The following is a 7,800-nucleotide window of genomic DNA, read 5'->3' as shown; positions in this document are numbered from 1 at the left end:
GAAGTGTTTTTATGTCTGTGTCCTGTTTTCTCACTCAGATCTAATTATACTCTTGGAGAAACATTCCCTTAATGGTTGCTGTTTTTTTTTAATTAATAATGTTTTAAAGCTAAAATCCACACAACATCTTTACAAAAATACTTAAAAAAAAAAAAAAAATTAACTCTGAAACAAAATCATGTCTTTTTCACCTTTCTTAAACCATCTAAGGATGTAAAGCCACTGATGAAAACCTGGTTTCAAATTTTGAATGTTTCTATAAGATTTAATATTTAAAGCTTAATTAGCAAAATCCAAAAGCTCAGGGAAAAAAACCCCACTGTTGTTATTAATTACAGTCCAAAATTCAGACAGTCTGCTTCATCAGGACTGTGAGGGTGTGGTTTGATTAGATCGATTGACAGTGCTGACCACATAAGCCAAAAATTGTCATTGCATTTTTCTAAATCCTGATAGGTGTGTGAAAGTATGTAACATCACCTCAGCTAGTTCAAACCAGTGAGAATAGCACAGACAGAATCACAGTAGTAGCACAGAAGTACAGAAATCTTTCATGTAAAATAATCAAAACTGTTGTAACTTTGGCGGAAAGTTTTTCATGTAGGATCCCAACACTCACTGTAAGAATCTGATTGAGAAACTAGGATTTCAGGGTCTTTAAAGATCCTGCCCTGCAAAAAGTGTAGATAACATTTGCAGTATTTTTAAAGGGGGGCATATTATGCATATTTACAGATCTATATTTTGAATCCAGGGCTCTACTGGAATAACTTGCCATGATTTACAGTTCAAAGAACTCCTTATTTAACTCATACTGACCTTTTAACCTTTATGCAGCCCCTCAGTTAGGCCTCTGCCAGAAGCAGGCCGTTTTAGCTTCTGTTAGCCAGCTCCTGGAAGCTAGGCAGAAAAAAGTAGAAAAAACAGGCAAGGTAGAAAAAACCATTGCAAACAAAGCGTTCAGAGTACACTGAAGCCCTGGCTTTTTGCAGGGAGCATTTCTACATATGTAAACCTCAAATTTTGGAATTTGTTGACCATGTACTATAAAGATATCCAACATCATAATAGTATATAAATAACAGAAAACCACAAAAAGCATAATATGGCCCCTTTAATGTATCAGCCCATTACCACAGTTAACATAGTTGAAATTCAAGTACTCTTCTGGGAAGAATCCAAAATGGTAATATTTATTTTACCGGTTTTTTGTCCAAATGTCATCTGTTTGGCCAAATTCCACAGCTCATGGCATCCACAACAATCAGTCCGTCACTTCACAAAAGCACATTGTTTGTAAAATCCTGTTCTCTCTGTGACTGAACCCCGTCTGCATAATCAAGCTCACAGATCATTACCATGTGTGCCATATTACATTTCTGCCAAACCCCAATTAAGGGTAGGATTACCTATGCATGGCCAGCTTCATCCTAATTTTGGAAGTGTGGTGCATATCCATAAGCAGCCCACAGTTAATTTGAGCTTGAATCTAACATGAACCTGTATTTGCTTTTGCCATTGGAGCTGGCATTGCTAGTGCAGGCTGCATATTTACGGCTAGAAATCCCATGCTCCATTTATGACTGGTGGAAACTTTCTGCTTCTGAAACAGCAATTATCTTAAAACTTTCCTCCCATTTCAGTCTCAGTGCAGGACACATAATTGATTCCCATTAATTGCAGGTGCTGCTGCAACTGAGTTGTGCATAAAATTAGCACTGCACTGTCCCCATCAGGAAATGTATCTTGCCATGATAGACAGTGAAGGTTGAATTAGGATTTTAAGAAGATGAAGAGCTCTGCACAAAACTCATTAAAAATAGTTAACAACTGACATTGCTTTATTAAACATGTGCTTACAGTACGCACACACATGCACACCACGCACGTCCAAAAGAAACACATTCACCCACCGCCACTCCAGGGACTTAATTATTGCCACATATGAGCAGAAGGAAGCTCCCTTATATTATTAACATAGTTTCATTTTCCTTTTAATATTCAAGAAAATCTTATTAAGGAAAAAAACTCCTTTGCTGAAAACAGAGAGGAGATCTTGATTAAATAAAAATATCTTTGTTCCTTTCCTGTCAGAGCGAAAGAGTGAGAAACGCGTTCAAATGATGAGGCTGGGAGGTTTAGCCTTTGAAGAAAAGACATATATTAATATTAACAAGACTCACCTTACCCTCCACCCTGACCTCTTATTCTTCTATAACACCTTTCACTCTTTATGCTTCTTTTCCTTTTTTCATTCCTACTTTTTTATTTATTGGCTTTCTCGAGTCATTAGTTCATACCTGTTTGCCTGTGGCACACAAGAGAAGCTCCTTTCGTTAATTACACTGTTGGTCTTTCATTCGCTCCCTCCGTGCTATTTCCCACATGACTTGTGACCCTGAAAGGAAGAAAAAATGAAGGACTTGTCTTAACATGCAGCATTTACAGCCGAGTGATGCCGTGTTTTCTGACTGCAGTAAGAGGCAGCTGGTGTGGATTTCAATCCAATATTCAATTGAAACAATATTCATGTGGTTCTATTTTCACTACTGCTTACACCTTTACACTTCTACCATCCACACCATTCAGCTACTAGACAGTATGTGCCACTGGACACTGATGCAAAGCATGGTCTTTTATACTCTCACAACGGATGTGGTACAAAGCAACCAAAGACCTGAGGAGATCCTTTAAACTTCCTCCGCCTGACTGAATCACTCTGATAAGCTTCGCAACAGGGAGACACTCTTTTTTTTTCTTATGTACCCAAAGACAACTGAATATGTAATGAAATCACATCCATCTTGTACATATCTGGATCTTGTGTTTCATATTCTGTACGTTATATCATGGTATTTCATTCAACGTTTCACTTTTGAGCAACATAAAAAGGCTACACTGTCTAGTGCACAAAAGCCTGCAGGAAATAGTACGTTATGAATTATTTATATTGTGAATTGTTCATGAAATGACATCTCTTTTCATGTAAGGCATGTTATTTACATCATATAGCATACCTAATGACGGTGAGCCTTTGTACTCTCAGCACTAATTCTAACTTTTTTTTTTAATGTTGGTGCATAATATACTGTATCTGTACTGTCTATTGTGCACTCAAGTTACCTGAGGATATTCCTCTAACAAAGTTTTCTTACAGAAGTCAGTAGAAGTCAATACATTCTGCATACCTGCATGTATATAAAGCTACAGACAGCATGTGATGTCTAATGCACTGATGCGTGACATGACTCACATTGGACTAATAATGCCACTGCAGTTCATCAAATGTCATCCCATCAACTTATCAAGTGTGTAAATCAAGCTACCAGACTCTAGAAAACACTAATGGCAATCAAGGCTGCTCAATCCTCTAAATAATTTAAAATAAAAAACATTGTTTAGTAAATCTGCATCACTGTGTGTATTTTGACGGATTGCCATGTAGTTTATGCCATTGGGTCCCTTGGGGAGGAGGCCTAAAAGGTTGGGAAACATTGGTTTATGCCCTTCACAAAAGTACCCTAAACATTTTTTTTATGAAATTATGATAGCGATGTGGCTTTAGGGATGGTGATGTTGGGTCTGTCAGTCCCCCAATTTGGTCCAGAATTAAATATCTCAACAATTATTAGATGGACTGCCATGAAATGTTAGAATTTCATGTCAACAAAGGTTATGAATCCTACCAAATTTGGTGGTCCTCTGACTTTTCCTGTAGTGCCACCAGCATGTCTTACTTATCCAGAGAAATAGCTTAATATCTATGAGATGGATTGGCACAAACTTCTCTAGCGCCACCATAAAATGTCTCATTTACTATGGAATGGATTACCATGAAATTTGGCACAGATATTCATGTTCCCTCAGGGTTAAATGCAGTAACTTAAGTGATACTTTAACTGCTTATATGATGAAATTCCTGCACAACTCAAGAAATTCCCATCAGTGTCAGTTGTACTTTGTCTACAAGCTAATGAACATGGTAAACATTATACCTGCTAAACATCGGCATGTTAGCATTGTCATTGTTGTGTTATGTTGCCATACTAGCATTAGCATTTAGCTCAATGCCTTACTGTCTGCAAGTATGGACAGTCATTGCTTGTCCAGTGATGCGCTTATACGGTTGGTGCTTGATTGGTTGCATCTTTACGTGCAAATTGCTCAGTGCCTTTACATGCAAATGAAATAAAAAGGGGCATGCAAATAATGCAAACTACCCAAAATATGTCAAACCAAACAAACTGATGTGGCCCTTGCTGCAGGGTAGAGGCTGGTTTGCTATGAGAGGTGCATCTAAGCCAGAACTACTGAAAACAAGTACAACTTTTAGACAGGACCAAAAGAGCATAGAGTGTATAGAGCAGCCAATTTTGGTTATTCGTCACGTTACAAAGGTATGTTAACTACACCTGTCAACATTCTACCAAAGTTAAATTTGCCTTTACACTTCTGAAAAGTCCTTGAAGTGAACAAAGTTTAGAACCCCTCTGTATAATTGGCAGTGTCTAAAAAAAATGATTTGTAGAGATTTACTGGGAAGTGTATATCTGTCGTACTAATTTCAAAGATTAATGCTTGGATTGATGACAGAACTAATTATTAACTAAGCTCAACTGTTACTGACACTTTGGTTCTTTAAAAAAGGATCACGTCTTAATTTGCTTTTGGGAGGAATTTTCACCAACAGTAATAAAGTTGTTTAATTAATAACAATCACAAATTAGCTAACAACACCGAACACCTGAAATTAAATATAATATTGAATGATTTTAATTTTGTCCAGTGAGGTCGTTTACAACTCTGTGTTGTTTGGAGTGTTTAAACTATAAATACTAACCACTTCAGATTCTCCACTTCACTAACTCCACTACTGCTGCTGTTACCAGGCTGCTGCTAGTCAACAATGCATACAGCTTGAAGTTGAGTGTTGCCAGATCATCAGGTGGAGTATTCCCCATATCCTGCTCTTTCACTCTTTATCATAATAGCACACTTTTTTGCAGGAAACATACAAACCTGGCAACTCTGCAGAGATCTTACTGTTAAAGGTGCATCATGTAAGAATTGAATTCAACAGAATGTGATGAAATAATAAAATGAGACCTTCCTCAACTTTCTCAGTTGTCTATAACAGCCTGTGGACTGAGTTCAACACAAAGTAAGCTAACATTACTGCAAAGCATGTGAACTATATTCTGATATTGTGGTTTTAGTTGGCTAATGTTAGCACCTCTGCGCACTCACACTGACAGTGCGAGCACGTGCGTGAGCAACAGGATTGATTGACTGATTGAAATTCTTTATTGACAATATAAAAGATATACAACATATATAACTAAATACATAATATATGCACAGCCTCAACCAGGAGGCATCATATATTTGTACAGTAGTTGTCAAAGGGATAAAACACAATAAAGCCCAAGAGCTTATTACCATTGTAGTCCTTTGGGTGTAGGATGCTGACTGCAGCTCACTTAACAGCCACCGATGTCATTAATGAGAAGGAATTTCTGATTCTTACATATTGCACCTTTAACATTACGTGGAATTAAAACGGCTAGATTGTTTGAAATGGGTAAAAATATTGTTAGGGACAATCCAGAACACTTTGATAGTGGTAGGGGCATGTCCCTACCATCCACACGCAAATCTGCGCCCATGTATCTTGGGATGTGTGGTGAGTTTCTCTCCACCTTGACCATCTGTCCACTTGAATGAAGGGAATCCAGAGTTGAGGTGTACTGGAGGGAAAAGCTAGAGAGAGAGAGATATGACATAATCCAAACTGAGATTGGTTGCTGTGTGATATCTTGTTTCTCAGCTCCAGAGTCTCAATCAATAGCTGCCAGTGAGGGAGAAGAAAGCTCTCTCTCTCTCTCTCTCTCTCTCTCACACACACACACACACACACACACACACATACACACACGCACGCACACACACCTGTCAGTGAGAAGGAAATGTTGAAGCTAATGAGAAAAGCTTTAAAACATCTTTCTGGCTGTCCTCTTCTGGGACACGTGGACACACTAATCTACCTTCCTACTTTCCTCTTCTCAACAGAGCAACACAGCACAGAACTCCATATATTATAAAGCACAAGATGTGTATTCAATCTTCATAACCAGGCTGCCCACGGTAGAATTATTCACATGTAACTCTCAAGAAATTGACATCTTGGTGTGTGATTGAAGCTTGTGCGGAATCTCCATTTGGCAGAAGAAAGAAAATTCACAACCTTATTATTTGCAGGGGATGTGAAAAGAAGGCTTGAACTAATACAATCCTTCAGATAAACACAGTAGCTGACAACAGCAGCAACTGGGGACTATGTAAGAAACCTTGTACAGATAAAGTCTCTATGACTGGAATTGTTGTCTCCAGATTCAGCATCTCGGAGAGTGGACAGTTTGCCGCAGTGACACAAGAAGAATAGGTTTAAATGAGTAGAATCGATGGTCCAACAGAAATTACAAGTCTTTTTCGTAGTGAAAAATCATAGCTACAAGCTAGAAAGCATTCTTGTTCAAAGTCTGTGGTTATTCATGTGTTGTGTGTGTCACAGGTTATTGTCTGACTGTTACAGCTTGTCTACACAGGAGGCTTTTCACCTGTGTTTTACTGGTGTCTGTGTCATGCTTTTTTTCTTCTGTTTTGTATGCTGCAGCAGAAAAACAAAAAAAGAAGCTTTTGGAAACCTATTGAACATAACAATGATCAGTTGTCTCTCTGTGTCATTTTTTAATCACTCTCTTGTTCTGTTCTACATTGGATCACACAGATCTGGTGCCCAAAAGCAGACTTAGGAGGCAGAATAGATGTCATCTTTAATTGGTTAGTATAGATGGCAATGAGTTGGCAGGCAGACCAGGCAAACAAATCCACATGACTGGGGCACATATGCAGGCTAGTTATAAGACAGGCAGATGGTCATCTGAACAATGCAGTCCAAAATATAGGTGGGATCACCAGGAGAATGTAGCTGTCCTGTATATAGTGTACTGTACACTGAGACTAACTGTGAATGGTACACCATGAAGCAGAGAGCGATCCAGAGAACGTTCTGGCAGTGTGTGAAGACACCAGCAGAGAGCCACGCCAGCTTCACTACAGAACAGATAAACAGACATTAGTGCTGACGACCCAATTACCTGCAGCTGCGACTGCAGCACCAGCCAGCTACAGCTGCATGCCAGCCCAGACAGATGCACCACACCCCTCTGCCACAGTCACATCTCCCCTCGTTGCATCTCACAGGTTCTCTGTGGGTTTGAGGCTGAGTGAGTGCTATAAATTTTGTCACTGAAAAGCAAAATGAAAAATATTGTTTACATATTTTTTTCCATGACAAATATGAAACGATAACTAAAAGATTATCTTGATAAACCTTGGACAAAAAGAAAAAAAACAACAACACATTTTTGTGTTTCCTGTGGCTGTCAGCTTTTAAAAAACCTGTCTGGTTCTGTCTCACGTATTCTGAACTCATACCAAAGTGCTTATTGCCAGACCTCTTTAAGTTGACAGATGCGACTAATTGGCATTCAATTAAAGTGAGTATTTGCCATGCAATTAAGTATAGCTGCGTTTACCACCAAGTTTCCTTCACGAAGCAGAGGCAGCCGTGTGGGTCAAAGTACCATTACAGGGCTCATTATTCAAAACCTTGATTTCTAATTAAAAATGCACAAACAAGGAAAAGCAGAGCAAGAGATGGACACAGGTTACAAGCAGCCTTATACCATGAAGCCTGCACCGTATTTGCACAGCCACTATTCCAAATCAACATGATAC

General features: G+C 38.7%; 1 long non-coding RNA gene across 1 annotated transcript; it reads right to left on the bottom strand.

Moving 5' to 3' along the window:
• Positions 1-258: 258 nt before the first annotated feature.
• Positions 259-7,218, bottom strand: LOC121885417. The gene is made up of 4 exons (XR_006092552.1): positions 7,158-7,218; positions 5,642-5,760; positions 2,301-2,398; positions 259-900 (listed from the first exon to the last, which is right to left on the bottom strand). It is a non-coding gene; the product is annotated as an uncharacterized LOC121885417 (long non-coding RNA).
• Positions 7,219-7,800: the final 582 nt, after the last annotated feature.

The sequence above is a fragment of the Thunnus maccoyii genome, chromosome 2 (genome assembly GCF_910596095.1).
Source record: "Thunnus maccoyii chromosome 2, fThuMac1.1, whole genome shotgun sequence".
Classification (NCBI taxonomy): domain Eukaryota; kingdom Metazoa; phylum Chordata; class Actinopteri; order Scombriformes; family Scombridae; genus Thunnus; species Thunnus maccoyii.
This window is presented reverse-complemented; position numbering and strand designations above follow the sequence as displayed.